The sequence below is a fragment of the Equus quagga genome, chromosome 12 (genome assembly GCF_021613505.1).
Source record: "Equus quagga isolate Etosha38 chromosome 12, UCLA_HA_Equagga_1.0, whole genome shotgun sequence".
In the NCBI taxonomy this organism is placed as follows: domain Eukaryota; kingdom Metazoa; phylum Chordata; class Mammalia; order Perissodactyla; family Equidae; genus Equus; species Equus quagga.
Genome location: NC_060278.1, coordinates 20,915,708 through 20,934,237, shown reverse-complemented (window position 1 = coordinate 20,934,237; position 18,530 = coordinate 20,915,708). Strand labels below are relative to the sequence as shown.

General features: G+C 42.5%; 1 protein-coding gene and 1 non-coding gene across 4 annotated transcripts in view; both read left to right on the top strand.

Annotated features, from left to right (window-relative positions):
- CAMK1D (calcium/calmodulin dependent protein kinase ID) overlaps positions 1 to 18,530 on the top strand; it is a 405,571-nt gene that overhangs the window by 74,754 nt on the left and 312,287 nt on the right. The window lies entirely within an intron of this gene.
- LOC124249283 (U6atac minor spliceosomal RNA) lies at positions 14,044 to 14,171 on the top strand. Its single transcript, XR_006891347.1, has one exon. It is a non-coding gene; the product is annotated as a U6atac minor spliceosomal RNA (small nuclear RNA).

Below are 18,530 nucleotides of genomic sequence, written 5' to 3'. Positions count from 1 at the left end.
TCTTGGACAGAAGTCAGCAGCCAGGATAATCATCAAAAATCCTTTATCACTTCGGATTCCGCTCTTTTGGAATTTGTGAGCATTTAGATGGGATTAACCGGATGTTGACCTCTGTACTTGCCATGGAAAGAGGGATTGCTCAGCAAAGCCATGTGATAAATACGTGCCCCAGGGAAGCCACGGCTTTCTAAGAGACCAAAGCCTCTTGGGGCGCTTACCCTCTTCGTAGGTGGGCTGATGTCAGTGCTACAGCTTGGCAGCCCCGTGCAGCCCTGAGTTTTTGCTTCTGGTGAGAGTGAAAGGGATCAGTGTGCTTCAGAATATCTAGAGCTTTCACGAAATCAGTTTAGCCTTGTCTCGAAATCATGTGAAGTAGTTACACGACTTTTCTCCATCCTACTTGTGGGCCACATTCTGTGTCATCTGAAGAGACAGTACTTTGTCGGTTTTGCAAGTGGGGAAACTGAGGCCGAGAGCTACCCAGACTCCGAGGACCACCCGCTTCCTTAGGGGCAGGGCTGGGGCTGGAATCACGAGTCCTGAGCATCGGATCTCTCCATCCTTTCTCTCCGGGGCTTCTCAGTCTTGGAGCTTTTGTGCAGCAATGTGATTAATATTTTTGAATGCTTTTATTGGGTTCTGAATAACAACTCAGGAGATTTGCCTCATTTTCTTATTTTTAAAAATTTATGATTCCTCCATCTTGTTCTTATTGCCTTATTATTGTAGCAGAGAAAGGAAGAACAAATTAAAACCATAAACCAAAATGTTAGAGGCAGTTTTGTGGGTAAGTTAATCAAACATGCATCTTACCTCTCCATCTGCCGCTTGGAGCCCTGAGCTGTTTTCACCGCTTCGCTGTAATCCCTGGTTACTGAGGGAAGACGTGGAAACCGAGATCTGCTCTTAGCTCATTCCTTACTGAGTGTGAGGTGGTTCAGTTGCTAGAGGGAGTCAGGTCTGGATGAATCCAGGGCTGTGATCATTCAGTCGCTGAGGTGAGAGTAGATGGAGAAATGGAGATGGAGAGATTGAATGGGATGCAGGACAGATTCTCAGACACCCCCGAGGGAATCGGTTAATTACATGCACTACCAAAAGGTAATAAATGACCCCCACATCCCCAAGGAATACTTTTGTTAAAAGATTCACTAAGACCCAAGAAAAACCAGTGTAGCTATTCAGAATGCCAGCCTGCCTAGTGAGGAGCAGCCAAGAGCCCAGTGGGTGGAGGGAGTGTGTCCTCTCTTCCTCCAGGGGCAGTGACGTGGGGAGTGTCCCTGCTTTACATGCCTCTCATCTTGCCTGCATGGCCACATCTAACTTTTCTCCTTCTTTTCTGCTTCCCTGAGGGGATTACCTAGGAGAGCTAGAAGTGATGGCTGTTAATCCACCTTTTCCAGGTTACGTTTTAAGATTTACGACCTCCTTGCTTCCATGGAAGATCTGAGGATGTTGTCTGCAACCTCTTGCAGCTCCTGACTATTTTTCCTGACATCCTACTACTCTCAACCATGACCTTCCTTTCAGTCATGTGCTGGGGTCTGGAGAGTCAGGTCACGCCTGGGAATAGACAACTGAGAAGACTCGGCCACATGGCCACATCTCCTTGAGCAGAGCTAGCTAGCTGTGGTGACCCTTTGGGTCTGGCATTATACCTTAGGGAGAAGGATTTGGGGTAGACCTGAGGAATGGTGGTTTCCAGACTCTGCCGGCTCATTGGGCACAATGGGAAAGGCTTCTCCCGAAGGCTGGGAGCACTTCTTCACCTTTGGTGATGGTGAGAGAGAGAATGGAATCCGTTTGGCCCACAGAGATAGACTGGAATTTGCCTGCGGTGGTGGGTCACGGCCCCAGAGAGTTTTCCCAGTCACGCAAGGCTGGGACTCTGAAGTTCTTTCCTATCAACCCACCTTCGTTTTCAGGTAACTCCATGGGTGATTTGGGGCTCGTTCGTCTGCTGTCTGTGTTTGTGTGTCTCTGGCAGGTCTGACTAGGGGGCTGTGGCCAGATTTGAAGGCTTTTACTTTCCCTCCAAAGTGGGAATGAGTGAATGAATGAATGAATGAATGGTGTCAGGGCACCAGACTTCTGCGGGAGAAGTCAGGGTTGCTTGCCCCTTGCAGACTCCCCGTCATCCAGCTTCGTGGTCACCTTGTCACCTGTGCCCTGCTCTCCTTGGGGCTGACCCCTGTTTGCACACCTTGAAGTCCAGATTTCAGCCAGCTGCTCCCAAGATGGTGAAGGGTCAGTGATGGGAACTCCCACACTGCAGGAGGAGACCCTTCCCTTGGGGGGAGTCTTGTACAAGGTCCACAGAATTCAAGGAAATGCAAATGCTACATAGCGATTTAAAGATCCCTGCAGGATCTCAGTAGATAACGGAAAAGAACCACAGACTGTGCCCAGATGCATTCTGGGCATGAGGGCAGGTGGGACACGAATTACGTCATATCACTGGGGAGAAACCGACAGACCACACACCAGGTGCTAGGTCAGTTTCATCTCAGCCAGCCTCAGGATTACCCTCTTTATGCTGTTCTTCTCTCAGAGGTCAGGGGGTATGGAGAGGTCCCAGTGTCCCAGCTGAACAACTTTCCTAACCTCAGCTCCTTTTATGCCTAACTCTTTCCTGGAGGTTTGCGGATGATTTCCCTCACTACCAAGTGCCCTTCTTCAGACCACAGGATTTCATTACCAACAATTGGTATTTTTCCTTTTGCCCTCATTTCCTGTTCCAGGTGCATGATTGTTGTTTGTTTTTTTGTTTTCCTTTCTCAGATTGAAGGGTTAGATTTTTTTTTTATATTTGCTTTTTCAAACAAAATACTGTAGGCTTTCTTACAGTCCTCTGTCCCAATCTTGCTTGGTAATTTAGTCAATAAAAGAAGGCTGAAATGGGGCCATGGAAAGCAGAATCTGATAGTTCCAGTGCATGGAATTTTGGCATACTTGTTTAGGATTCACTTGATTTGAAGGGGACCAGGATACTGTTGATGTCTCCCCAAAACGCCTTCTGTGTGGCTATTCAGAAAGCTGGCACTTGGTGTTTGTTTGCTGAATGAAAACCACAGAAAAGAAGGAAAAACAAGGCCGTGAATTTAGAGTACTTTTGCAGTAACATATTGTGATGGTTAATTTTATGTGTCAGCTTGACTGGGGCCAAGGGATGCCCAGAGAGCTGGTAAAACGTTATTTCTGGGTGTGTCTGTGCGGGTGTTTCCAGAAGAGATTTGCATTTGAATCAGTGGACCGAGTCAAGAAGATTGTCCTCCCCAGCATGGGTGGGCAGCATCCAATCCATTGAGGGCCTAAATGGAACAAAAAGTCGGAGGAAGGGAGAATTCACTCTCTCTTCTTAAGCTGGGACGTCCATCTTCTCCTGCCCTTGGACCTCGGAGCTCCTGGTTCTTGGGCCTTCAGATTCTGGGACCTACCCCATCAGCTCCCCAGGTTCTGAGGCCTTTGGACTCAGACTGAATTACACCACCAGCTTTCCTGGCTCCCCAGCTTGCAGATGGCAGGCTATGGGCCTTCTTGGCCTCCATAACCCCGTGAGCCAATTCCTATAATAAATTTCCTTTTACGTCTCTCTCTCTCTCTCCTCTTGGTTCTGTTTCTCTGGAGAGCCCTGCCTAATCACAGAGTGGTGAACCTGAGGATTACCCACGTGTTCGTAGCCCTGCTCCTTGCTGTCTCTCCGCGTTGTGTCTTCAGGGTGCTATGAGTGGGTCAAGCCTCATCTCATGAAATTTTGCTATTACTGCTGACCTCTTACCCAGTTTAAGCGGGTCTACATGTTGGGTGTTGTACTCTGAATTATTAACCTGGAGATTTAAAATTCTCATCGTAGCTTCTGAGGTTTGAGACGTCATGGTAGAGATGTGATGGGTTTGTTCTCCATGGCATCGAGGGAGCCTCCCTCTTTCCTTCCTACCTTGCTCCATGTGACCACACAGTTAATAGTTTTGACTTTAGTTAAACAACAACCAATAAAGAAACTTGTCTTTGGACGCTGAATGTAAACCACACCCTTGAATAGCACCATATTACTCTCGTTCTTTAGAAAGACACGTACTTCTATTTGATTTTGGCTTTCCATGGAATTTTCCGGAGATCTCAGCCTTCTGGGGCCAGATTCTTTCCCATCTTCCCCTCCCAGTTAGTAAAACAGAGCTGTGCACCCCTCACGTGGGGGAGACTGGTGTCTGGGTAGAAGAGATTCCTGTCTTCTAGTAGCTATTATCCCAAGTCCCAGTGCCTGGCTGTCTGAGGACTATTGTTCTGTTTGCCACAGGCTGAAATTATTTTTCTTTTCCACAACTCATTTTTAGAGTTATTATGACAGGTACTTTCTTTGGGTAAAAAGACTACGGGTGCCTCACAGACCAGAATGGTTGTTTGTTGTGGTTTAATATTTATTGAAAGTGCTCATCTATGGGTGCATTTGTTGACTGGAAGCCAAACAATAAGAGCCACATGTTTTCAAAATTATTCTGTGAATGTGCCTCCCTTTATATCTGCAGTAAGCTTTGTCACCGTTTAGTGAGCGATGAAGATTCAATGGATACAACAGAAATGGTGTGCATTTTATGGTTGGCCTGCATCGGAGGGCTTGGTTGTGATAACAATGGTGGATTTTTGCACTCACTGTTCATCCCCCGTCCTTCCGTTAGCATCTTAGCATCGTCAGGGTGAACAGCTGCTGTGTGAACAAGCTGCCCAGCAGGACTATTTGTGGCTTGAACTTGAACCCGACGGCTGCAGAGTCCTGAGAGGGGCAAAGGTTTACTTTGTTCCTTCTGCTGTGTCTTTGATACCAGACAGACTGAGGAGATTTTGTTTTTCTGAACAAAGTGGGAAAGAATTTGGTGGCCTGACTTGTCTTACTTTCTAGAGAAACTTCTCTTTAAATCTGGCAAAAGCCAGAGATGGGGTTGCCTTGGCCTGGGGTTCATTCCTTGCAACTCCTCATAAAGGTCTCTTTTGAATTATGTAGTAATTATGAAATAGTAGATCTGTTGCTTGGTGTTTTTTTTCCTCCTGCCATTCATGTTATATTTTTGTCCTTTTGGATACATTTTTTTGTTTGTTTGTTTAATTTGGTGTGACAAAAGCCAAACTCTTTTTTTTCTCTTTCAGTCTAAACTTAAGTTTTCTTTATATATTCTACTCCATCCTCAAAGATGGGAACAAAAACCCCCAAATAGCCTGAGAAGCACTCGATAATCGTCAGTTATGATAATAGTCAGAAATGAATTTTCTTGCACAGAAAGGTGAAAAAATGGAAATTTGCAATTTATTTTTGAAGTTAGGAAAGGGGATCTCTTTGATGGCATAAAATGGAGCAGCAATAATTATCCAGGTCTTATTAATAAATTCAAATGAACCAAAACTCAGTAAAATTTAAACCATAGGCTCAAAGAGTTATTCAAGTAGTTTGTACTAGAATTTGCTTTTCTTAAAACTTTGATTTCTCTTAAACATTATACAAAAATGAAACTTCGTTCTGCTAACATTTTATGTCAGATCTGCAAAGCCCCTCCATTCATTTTCACTGTAGTTTCACCCCCAACCTTGAACATGCCTCTTCAGTTGGAATTTTAATATGTTTAAAATCTAGTGTTGTGGCTCTTTAGATCATGAAAGGTTGTATGTGGAATGTTTTTCTCTTCTTTTGTTTTCTAACAAGAAAAAGAGCAAAAAAGAACTTTCAACCATTATTAAGCATTTTGGGGAGTGTGGAAACCTGTTTCCACCATTTCATTTGTAAGGAGAAGCATGTTAGAAACAAATATACCTGGGGGTCGGCCCCGTGGCCGAGCGTTTAAGTTCGCGTGCTCCACTTCGGTGGCCCAGGGTTTCCCAAGTTCGAGTCCTGGGTGCGGACATGGCACCGCTCATCAAGCCATGCTGAGGCGGTGTCCCGCATAGCACAACTAGAAGGACCTGCAACTAAAAATACACGACTACGTACTGGGGGGCTTTGGGGAGAAAAAGGAAAAATAAAATCTTAAAAAAAAAACCAAATTAATATATTTGGAAATGTCCAAAATTCACCGGAAGAGGAGGCAGTGATGGTGGATTCCAGGCAAAACTCTGAAGATGGGGTTTTCTTTGCCTCTTTCTCACCTTATATTTTCTTCTCATTTCCTTTCCTCTCTCCACCCCTCCTCCCTTACTTTTTCTTTCCTTTCTCATCTTCTTTCCATTTGGAGCCATTTGCTTTTACTCTCTTTCTATATTAGCCCACAGCAGTTGAGAAAACAGTGACACCCTGCTCAGAGATATCTATTTTGTGAAGTACTCTGGAAGACAGATCCAGAGAAATTAACCTTCAGTAGTGAAATTGTGGCTTGAGTAGGAAGGGTATTTATCAGCAGAAAGTCTTCTCAGCGAGTGTCTGTTTATAAGACCTGTTCAGTATTTATGGAACAGAAATGATGGATGCCCACTGTGCGCCAGGCACTGCTGTCAAACATACAGATGGATAAATGATGTCACTGGCATTTTGAGGACCTGCAGTGGCAGGGAGGGGACAGACAACCATAGAAATTAGTAGTCACAATATTGTATTGTAATTGTCGTCATGGAGGCACGAACCACGTGTTGTGCTCATGTAGTCAGGCATGGGAAGGACAATGGAAACCTCCATTTCCCTGGTCTCTGAGACTTTGAGAAGGAGAATATGCTAATTGAGTTAATGTGAGAGTTCTGAAATGAAACCGCCTTGGAACCTGTTTAATATTGCATGGCTAGAGTTTGGTTAGATTTACCTTTGGTTTTGTCATTTTTATTTTGGCTTCCTTTGGCATGAAAGATGACCCTCAGGTCTGCTCTCTCCTGGTACTTTGCTGGCTTCCATGTTAGCCTTGCCATTACCAACTATGACATATATTGCACCAAAATATGGACCAGAAAGGAGAAGACGTGATTGGGCTGCTAGTAGACAGACTTTCCTTTGGGTATTTGAAGTACCATCGTCTAGTCATGTTAACACACATTTTTAGACAGGAGATTGTCCTAAGAGTCTTATCTTTTTCTGACTTACCTTGAGCCATTATAATCATTTGCATTTGCACTGTCTGCAGTAGTAAAAAGAGAAAAAAAGTTCCTAGTCTTTTTAATGTAAAACTCATAAACCATGCCTTGACAGCTGCAGAAAATTATATCACTAATTTGTTTTTATTGTTGGCGTAACTTTTAATTGCCTCCTCATCTTCACGCCTGACTGTTGATTTCTGGGACAAAGTTAATGTTTTGAAAGTCAGTTCAGAGGTGAACGAATGATGCAGTCATAATAGCGGTTATAGACATGTTGTTGGCATTTGGTGAATGTCAAATGCTAATTTTAACAATAGTAAATTTTTGGGAGGAATGAGAAGTTTCCAACTACTGCAAGGAAGATATTCTGTGTGAGAGACTCTTGTCTTTTGTAGATACCGCTGTTCATTTCTACTGCCTGTAAGAAATATGGCCTCTTTGCCTCAAATATTACCTTCATTGTTCAGCTTGCTAATATTTGAGAAAGCTCAGATTCTTCAAGTAGGGACAGTAGCTGTGATAAAATCCTTTCTCTTCTTGTAACCTAGGTCCTTTGCAGCAACCTTCATGCCAGTAATTACTGACCCATTTGGAATTAGAACTCTGGGTTCTTGTTTTTGGTCTCCCCTTCCCTTCATGCCTTCAGATGCTACATATGCTGTATCTTGGTTTGACTTTGACTTGCTTTGAGAATTCTGTGTCTTATTCTAAGATATCATGAGACACCTTTAACTTATTCCTGTTGGGAATAAGTGGATTAAATGGAAGGAAGGGACCCTGGGACAGGAACAGGACCAGGAACCATTCCACCAGGCAGTTTCCCCAATTCTTCTTAAGACAGCTCCCTTTTTCTAGGAGAGGTTGTTTGGATCTGATTTTTTTGGTCTGTGTCTCATTTTAGCCTTGAAGGCAAAACTTTAAAGAAGTAATTTAGGTATGAAGATTCATTCGAAATCATTGTCAGTAATGACCAAGGCATTGAAAGGTTACCACATCCTCCTTTATTTCCTGTGTGTGTGTGTGTGTGTGTGTGTGTGTGTGTTTGCGCGCGCGCGTGTGTGAAGACTTTTCTGCAGAAGCTCGCCCAGAGCCCTTAAAAAGAATGATTGACAGCTTTCTATCACATCAGGACAACAGGCTGAAAGGGCAGCCTTGGGCCTCTGCTGCCCAGCAGGCAACCTCCAGAGAGTTCTCTAGAGGAGAAATTGCAGAGCTGGACTGCTTGCCCAGGTTTATTTGGAAAAGAGAGTCAAATGGCACTTGAATGATTTGAATTTTCCATGAGAAAAACAAAATGAAGGACTTTTCTGACCTCACCCATTTTGTTTTGGCCTATGGGCCAGATTTTGTTTTCCTCTTTCACCTTTTGTTTTTATTCTTCTGTACTATTTTTAAAGACAGCAATGAGAAGGAATTATCCCTGGACCATTTCTCCCAGTGGAAAACATCGGGTGTGACTGCGGAAATGGAGTGTGGCCCTCAGGAATGGCAGTCACCAAAAATGCTGACTCTCTCCCTTCGGGCTCTGAGGTCTTGGCAAGGTTCTTAAACTCTCTGTGCTCTGGTTACTTCATCTATGTGATGAGGACAATAATCTCGTTGGATGTTGTGATGATTAACCGAGATCATTCTTTTAAAACACCTAGAATAGTCCCTAGTACATGGTAAGACATTCCTGGTTATTATTGTAGGATTATACACTAATTGTCTTAGGTCATGTTATTATGTTATGAAAGATTCTAGTTTCTTGGTACACCGATGCAGTCTTAGAAACTCAGAACAAATGTCCATGCAGGCCAATGCTAAATGAATGTTTGGCCATTACTTGGTCATATGGATCAGAGAAGAAGGCCACTCTAGCACCTTATTTTTTTCATTAAAGTGCAGTTTGTCACGCTGATTTGGAGCTTGCAGAGCCCCTCTAGAGCAGAGTGGGCAGGGCTCAAATGGCCCTCTGAAAGGATGCAGTCACCTTGCGTAACTGCTCTGATGTTGAGGGTATAAAATTGGAAATGGTCCTTTGTACAACATTGGAGGAAGAACACTCAGCTATTAAGCAGCTCCACCACTAACCAGCCATGTGTAGCCTGGGTCAGGCCAGCTATTCAGCCTTTCATTCATTCGTTCACTTGTTTAACTCACTCCGTTTGTAAAAAAATGCTAAGGTATTTTGAAGTAAAGTTATCTTATTGCAGCATTATTTACAATAGCCAAGATATAGAAATAACCTAAGTGACTATCAACAGATGAATGGATAAAGAAGATGCAGTGTGTATATATGATGGAATACTGTTATATATATATAATGGAATATTATTCAGCCATGAGAAAGAAGGAAATCCTGCCATTTGTGACAATATGCGTGGAACTTGAGGGCATTATGCTGAGTGAATAAGTCAGACAGAGAAAGATAAATACTGTATGATATCCCTTATACGTGGAATTTAAAAAACCCAACTCATAGAAACAGAGAGTAGAATGGTGGTTCCTAGGAGCTGGGGGTTGGGGGAATTGGGGAGATGTTGGTCAAAAGATATAAACTTGTAGTTAGAAAATGGGTAAGTTCTGGGGATCTAATGCACAGCATTGCGATTATGTTCACAATACTGTATTATATGCTTGAAAGTTGCCAAGAGAGTAAGTTTTAGATGTTCTCATCACAAAACAGAAATGGTAATTATGTGACGTGATGGAGGTGGCAGCTAGTGCTTTGGTGGTAGTCATATTGCACCATATAAGTGTGTCAAATCAGCACACTGTACAACTTAGACTTACACAATGTTATAGGTCAATTATATCGCAACTGGAAAAAAGATATCTTGACATTTCACCCTAATAATACTTACCATGAATATCCACCCCCCATCCTTCCAAGGAAGGAAGGAAAGAAGTTTCCGTATATAACCAAAATAACATTATTACAATTAGCACAGTTCATAGTAATTTTTAATATGCTCCAGTATCCAGTTCATATTCAGGTTTCCCAGCTGTGGTCAGTCACATGCTGAGTCCACTTTATGTCACTGTAGTCACTTCACATGAGGAACAAGGCGGTGGAACTGACTGAATGATCTCTAAGGCTCGTGTAAACATGAAAGGTTGACGTTTGATACCTTTAGGAAGTGCTGCTCTGATTTTGTTCATTTATCTCTTATTCCTGGAGAAGGAGGATTCAGTTTGTAGACATAAACCATGGCTCTGTAGCAAGAAGAGGTGGAAATTTGGAAATTGTTTGGTTCATGGACTCAATTGAAACAGGTTGGGGGTGCCTCACACCAGGCTTGACGTGTAGGTTGGGCAGACCTGGCGCTCCTGGGGTTAGATAAATTGTACCCTGGCCAGAGAGAAAGAGGCACAATTAGAGTGACAATGAGGACTTTGACAGTCCTTTTGAGTTCATTTTGTGTTGTTGTTTGAGATGCTGGTGTTTTATTCAAGGAGACTAAATGCTGGGTGTCTCAGGTTACCTGTCTAAAGAAGCTCCAGTCGTTCCAGAACTGAAGAATGACAAAGTCATGCAGTGACTGCCTAGCAGATAGCTGTGCTCCCAGCCCTGGAGGTCACTGGCCGGTTAGCACATTCTCTGCATCATGCGGGTGCCCCTAGGGAGCCTCTTCCCAGCTTCTTAGCCTCCCCACCCCAACCTGCCCCAGACCACCTTTTCATGTGAGTGAGCTATGAGGGGACGTGTGTGTGTGTTGGGTGGGTTGTATGTGGAGAGGAAGCAGGATGGAGAGCTGAGGCTTCCTGGAAGATTTATTCCCTTCAGGAATTCCGGGCTTCCCCGAAGGGGTGTCCCTGCCCTGAGAGTCCCAGAAGTCAGCTCCTCCGGCTGATGGACCTTTCACCCCGGGTCCCAAGAACCAGGACACAGAGCTCGGGGACTTGAGGCAGCGCTTGTTTTGGGAGCCTCCTCCTCTCCCTCACCGAGGAAGAGGGTAGGGATGAGCCATCCAGGTCCCGTGGAGAGTTGGTGTGAAGGGAAGGAGGAGCCAGGGCCTGTAGAGCAGGTGGGTTGAGTAAGCAGAGATTGCCCATCCCTTACAAAGTACAGAAACCACACTTGTTGGCGGACATGTTCTGAGAGCGGAGTATGGAGCAGGACAATGACTTTTGTTCCAATAAATGTGGCAGAAGATCGCATTACTTTTTTTTTTTCATACACTTAAAAAAATTGTGGTGAAATATACATAATATAAAATGTACCATTTTAACCACTTTTAGGTGTCCGGTTCAGTGGTATTTAGCACGTGCACGTTGTACCACCACCATCCATCTCCAGAACTTTTTCATCTTCCCCAACTGAAACTCTGTACCTACTAACCACCCTCGGTAACCAGCCCCTGGTAACTACCATTCCACTTTCTGTTTCTATGGATTTGACTCCTCTAGGTGCCTCAGAGAAGTGGAATCATAGAGAATATGACCTTTTGTGACTGGCTGCTTTCACTTAGCGTAATGTCCTCAAGGTTCATCCGTGTTGTAGCATGTGTCTGAACTTCCTTTTTAAGACTGAATAATATTGCATTCTATGTCTATACTACTTTTTGTTTATCCATTCATCTATTGATGGACACTTGGGTTGCTTCCACCTTTTAGCTATTTGAATAACGCTGGTGTGAACATTGGTGTACAAATATCTGTTTGCATTACATTTTTTAAAGTAGACTTTTTATTGAAGTATAACATATGCCTTATATTTTTGGTGACCCCAACACACTTCACACTCACATTGAACCTGAACTTGTTATAATATATATACACAAAAGTTGACAACTGGGGACAAAATAGACAAGGTTCAATGATAAAATGTATTCTAACAATATCACGTATTATATATAATAAATAATATATTAACATTATATATAATTTATATAAAATATTATATAATTAATAATATATTAATATGTGTCAATGTATTATTAATATTGTGTATAATTTATATAATACGCATAATATAATAATATATTATATATTCATAATATAATAATGTATCCTATATTATATTATGAATATATAATATTGTTAGAATACATTTTATCATTGAACCTTGCCTCTTTTGTTCTGAGTTGTTAATTTTTGTGCACCTAACTGTACATTTAATCTTGCTAGATCCAGTTCACTAAACCAGCCTGTCGGGATCTTTTAGAATTCTGCATCTTCCACCTGGTTTACTTTCGGGTCCCCCACAAGTATCATGCTCATATCCTCTCTCTCTCCCTACAAGTCCCCATGAGCTGTGCATGCTGTTGGAAACTCCCCCTGCTCAGCCTGTTTCTTTGGGTGGTGCTATGCAGCCATTCACCTGTCTACCCAACTTTTCTCGCCTCTAGTCCCATTCTTCACTTCGTTCCTAAGGATATCATGAGGAGACTTGTCACCTTGTCATATGTATGCCTGCACATTTCCATACTATAGCAGTCTGCAGAGCTGTTAAGAACTAAGCCAGGCTGGTCATACATCCTGTTAGGGTTTTTTGGTAGGTAATAGTAGCCAACAAAAAGTTGTAGGTGAGTGAGGGTTAGCTATTCTCCCAGAGCCTCACTACCAGGTTATAATGAAAGCAAGTTTCAGACCAAATGCAGCGTCAGACGCGTGTTAAACAAACATGTGTTAGCAATCAGGTGGAATCCAGTCCATATGTTCTGTTCCATCACCTGAAGCCCCTAGTCTGTGCCTCTTACTGCCTCTTAGGTCCTCTGACCGCCACTTGGAGTGAGAGCTTCCCTTGAGGCAAATTTGCCAATATTCCAGAAGCAGGATTCCATTTCCCTTATGACAGGCGCCAGGCAGCCAGGATTCCTGCAGACCAATGGCCGGACCTTTTTCAGGTTCAAATCTAAGAATAGAGGCTATGGACCTTGCTGGATGGATTCTTGTACACCATGCGTTTAAGAATAGGGAATTTCTAAAATATTTTACCTCATTCTTAACACTCGCCATGGTAATTAACAAACCCCTAATTTCATCAAGAAAAAGATCATTTCTGACGTTCATTCTGCTAACTGGCTGAGGGTCTGCTGTTACTCAAATACAGAGAGCAGAAGTGCTTCCAGCTGTGACTTCTTGAGTAAGGAGTACGTTTTGCGAGATTGCTTCGCGTTGCTGCGTGTATAAATTGTTCGCGTTTTCTCATTTCTGTGTGGTATTCCATTTTATGAAATTTAGACACCCATTCTACACTTGATGGACGTTTGATGGTTTCCAGTTTGGGGCTATTGTGAATAAAGCTGCTAAAAACATTCTTGTGCATGGCTTTGGTCAATAGAGTATGAATTATTGATTAGGGTGACTGTCCCTAGAATTGAAATTTACATTCACTGGTACATGGAGTTTATCATATTGTCCATGCCAATTGGGTTTAAAGTCAATTGAAGGCGTTATACAAAACTATAACAAAGGAATGAGTTTAGTCTAGTGTACTTCTGTTTAGCAAATCCGTGCTGGTACAAAAACAGATCATTACTTTTGTGTTCCTTGACTGTAATAAATATTCTAAACCAGAAGTTCAATTTCCTGAAGGCTGAGATTCTCATGTGAAAGTACGTGGTTTCCTCATGCCTCTTCTAGAAGGGGTGGGAAAAGAACCTTTTCGTTAATTCTGCAAATACGCAACATTTTCTAATTTTAGATCTCATTGGGAAGAAAAGTCATGAATTACTAAAAACTCTGAGAATATAAACTAGTTTCAGGGGTCCCCGGAATTAGAATGAATAAGGTTTTGAAATATTCATTTATGTTTTTCTTTCCATGCCATTTTGGGTATTGTGATGAGAAAAACCTATGTGCTGATGATTTAGAATCCCTGAATACTCTTATAAAAATTTAATTCCACCCATATTAACTAGGCTTTCAAGGCTTTTTTAGAGGGCCTGTTTTCCTCTGATAGGTTGCTTGAGGGAAAATCTGTTAGCCCAGAGAATTGATGGATGGAAGTGGAATAGGGAAACCGAACTCTGGCTGGGGGATGCTGCATTGATTTAAATTTTAAAAGAGTCTGTGTTTTATGAAAGTGAAGAATTAAGTTAGCACTCCCCTTGACAAGAATGGAAAAATTCTGGTGACCTATACCACACACATACATTTAGGGTATCACCACCTTTTTATAGCACCTAAGAATATTTTGAACAACCCTACACGAGGGGAGTCTGGCAGTGTGAACCTACATTACAGATGTGGCAGTCCTGTTCCGGGGGCTCTTTCCTACACATACACCTGCACGTGTGATAAGATGACATTTGTACAAGGTTATTATTGAAGCTCTGTGTGTAACAGCAGAACAGCGGAGGCCACCAAGCCTCCATCAGTCAATATGGGAGCCGTTAAAGGATGGATGTGTGTACAGTGGAATGCAGTTGTTAAAAGAGAATGATGAAGATCTGTGTTCTGATATGGAATGATATCCAGCTACATTGCCAAGTGAAAGGAGCACAGTAGAGGAAAGTGTATAAAGTGTGCTATCTTTATGTAAGAAAGTTGGGGATACCACAATATGCAGGTGAATTTGCTTAGATTTGCATAAAGAAACACTGGAAGGATAAATAAGAAAGAAATGCATATGGCAGCAGGCAGAGGGGAATGGAGTGACTGGGGGTGGATGTAAGAATGACTCCTTCTGCATGTAGCTTTTTATATTGTGTTGAATTTTTGAATCACATAGAAAACAACTAACCAACGAAAGTGAGTCTGTCTGGGCATGCCCTTTGACACTGAACTAAACAAGAGTAGGTGGCAGCAAGGGAAGCTGGTTGAATGCATCGTGAAGGAGTGAGGCCATCCACTCCAGTTCTTTTCTCAGAAGCTAAGTCAGTGCATCCAGTTATCCAGTCAGCAAATGCCTGTTGAGCCAATCTACCAACCCGACATGCTGGGCACTATCCTAGGTGCTGTTAGTGGGAGCCTTCGGGTCCAAGCTTTCATGGAGCTGGCATTCTTGAAGAGACAAACAGACTACAAGCAGATCATGAGCGAGGGAGAGAAGAAGGCTCATGCTGCTGGGGCCTTGGGAAGGAGGTGAGAGGAGTCCATGTGAGGGCAGAAGGGAGGTTAACTGCTGGTCTATATTCCTATGTGTTCGTGGTGCATTTGTGAACAATATTGTTGCACACGTGATAATAAAGTGGGGTGAATTTTCACTTTTAATCTTTTGTTAGAGCAGTCAGTATACTCCAATCTACTATTGTGTTGGCAGGAGACCGGAATTTAGTTGAATAAATAAAAAGTTGATTTGACCATCATAGTTTGTTTTCACAACAGTGGGGCTGTATTGAGGATAATGTTATCTATATGATTTGTGACTATAACCATAGGTTATTCAACAGACAAGATATTACTATCACAAGTCTATTATTTTTTTTCATTCAAAAAGTGGTTAAATGTATATTGTCCCTTTACTATGACATATTAGCTATGGAAAATTGAAACACACATGCACACACACAGAGTTCTCACATTCCATGTATCTTCATGACAGTCATTGTCTGAAAATACCGTGGAGATATTTCCACAGTAGATAATGTAGACATTTGAAACATATTTCTCCTGTGTTTATTTTGTTTTTTTCTTATTCTTGTTTTTTCCTGGCAGATTTCTTTTTCATAGTTTCTGAATCAGATGAAAGATTATTATGGTTATTTTTAAAAGCTCCTATGATGAAATAGTTTTTGAAAGAGAGGTTTTTCTCTGTGTCTTTGGGTTCAATTAAATTTTGGTGAAACTTGAGAAACAAAGATCAAAGCCATAGAAAAATGTGATGGTCAAAGTGCTTCTTGCCTCTCCAAGTCTACAGGAACTCAAGTCTTGCTCAGATATGAAGGAATAACAACACAGACTGGCAGCCAGACTTGGGAGTCTGGAATTTTCTTGGAAACCGAAGTCCAAAATATAGATCTCTCTGGAGCCAGTATATTCATAAACAATCCTAGGTTTGTGATTTAGTTAAGAAAGCACCAGAAAGCAGATTTGTTTTAAGAGTTAAAAAAAATGCAGAGTGATACAGATCCTTATTTCCTAATCATGATAAGCTCCACTCTGTAGAATAGTAAGGAAATGTCCAGGCATCCCAAGATCCACTGTCATCCTAGGAAATGACACGGAGTGATGGGGGAAGCTTGCCATTCATTGTATTTCCCTGTTCAAGATTCTTAAGAGACCTGGACCATCTTTGGGGACTGGCTGTTTCAGAACTTTGTCACATCTGTTCTCTTGGAATCTCAGGGTGAACTCAGGAGGGCGTGGTCTTTGCGTCCTAGTAGATATAGAAAAAGAGAGGCAGTGACTGCGTGAGCTCTTCCGCTCTGTCGCCTGTACTGGCCCTTACAGGAGTGTTTGACAGCATCGCTGGGGGCGTCACTCGAGCTAGTCCTTGCTGGTGTGACTGTTCACATTCTCCATCACCAGCCGCATGAGGCAACCTCGCAAAAAGTGTTTGAAATGCATTAAGCAGCTATGCTCAAGGACAATGCAAGGGATCTGGGAACTGTGTGGGTGTGGATCTGGTGCTCGCTGAGTTGCGTTTTCTTTCCGAATTTAATTTCTAGAGAGGAAATAAGAAGAACAGGGATGCACAGGTGAGAAAGGATGATGGGGAAATTCAGTGAAGGTGGGCTGATTCTCTGATGCCTTTTGCGGTTTGGGGTAGCACTTGAACAAGACACGTTTTTAAAGGAAGCCAACCCACAAGCAGTGCGCCAGCCTCTGAAATCTTTCACAGTTATTTTTAGGCGTTCTTCCTCTGCGAATGTAGTCCATACGGGCTCCTAATAGGAGACCAGCTACGCTGAGTGGAGACTGCGTGGTTTTGCCACATCTTTGGAGGAAGAAGTTTGTTGCTCATCACAGAAACCAAAGACTGCTTTTCTTGGGAGCAACTAACTCTCTGTTTCCTAAATATGCAGTCAACACTGTTCTCTGCTGTCTACTTCACCTGAATATTCCCAACCAGACTTCTGACATCTTTCGCATACAGCAGGATCTTTAGCTCTTTTGCGGGTCCATGAAAGAAGATGCGTGTGTGTTCACAATAGTTTTAGTGTTTCGCCAAAGCCCAAATTCTGTTAATTTCATGAATAATAATAAATGCATTCTTTTATGAGCATATTTTCCCGAATGAACAATTTGTATTTCTGGCCTGTTAAACTGCTGATAAGCATTTGGCCGTATCTCAGAGTCTCAAGGCAGTCGGACTGAATGGGTGTAAAATATGATAGTAACAAGGACAACAAAAATAGAAAGAGCTGATATTTGGATATCGCATTGGGGCTCACTAGACAAAATTTCTTTGTTGTTTGTGTTATTCAATGGGAGAGGGATCAAAAGCACAGACAAAACAGGCTCAGTGGGGTGACTTGAGTCAGCAGCATTTAATTCTAACCAATTAAGGTAATGGGGTCTTCTCATGTTGGTGAGAATAGCTGAGAGGGCAGCACTTAATTAATGAGAGCATGGACAGAGAACGTTCTGAGTGGGCTGGGAAGAAGAAATGAACATCACACCAGAGAAGGGGTATCTCCTGGCAAAATTCTGTCGAGCAAACAGCGGCTGGGATTCGTGTCAGGGGCAAACTTATTTCCTGACAAGTTGGGTTAGGGGATGAAAATAAACTCTGAGAGTTTATTTTTTTAAATATATATATATATGAGTATCTTGTGTGTTGGTGCTTATTAATATTTATTAATAAATTTGGTCATTTGTTTCTATTCAAAAGTTGACCTTTTTAAGTAAACAACAAGAATTCGTAACCCGCCAGCACATCTGTATCTTTATCAACCAGTTTTCTCACGTCTGAGGTTGTCGCTGGTGTGTTTTCACTACCAAGTTCTTGGTGCTTTTTTCTCACCTTGGGCTGGCGACTTGCAGGATGTGATGCAAATACTGAGCTGGCTTCTGAAAGCCTGGTTCAAGTGTATCCCAAAACAATAATAAAAGTCACTGGCTGTTCCCCCCTCTTCTTCCCAGGATTGTTGAATGACTAAGTAAGAAATTAACTAAGATGATGGATGTGCAAACCCCTAGCACAGGCCTTGGCAGATGCGTGCTCAATAAAATGGTATTTTCCTTCCCTCTCAGTAGTGCTTTTCAGCCTTCCCCCAGAGTGTTCTCGCGTGTGGGGAGGAGTAAGCACAGGAACTCAGGCCTCTCTGGGTGTTTCACAGACTCCCGCCGAGGACCACTGATGCTGCAGGAAGATGGGCATCATGATCTCGTGCCTTCACTGCCCCTGCACACATACTGTAATTTGAGAAGTTTGGCGTTAGTGGCTAATGTCAGACCAGGCAGAAAGGAGTGCTCAGTATATTCACCCCAAATATGTTTTCATATTTCACATCCTTTGAAATTTGGGCACTTATGTGTGGTTCATAAGGCAATTCTCTTAAGCAGAAGGCTAGATTAACACACACTCATTCCCCAGCCATTCTGGACATCGGGCATTTGCATGTACAGCCATAATGTGGAAATCTGCTGAGAACGCACCTGGAAAGTCCTCA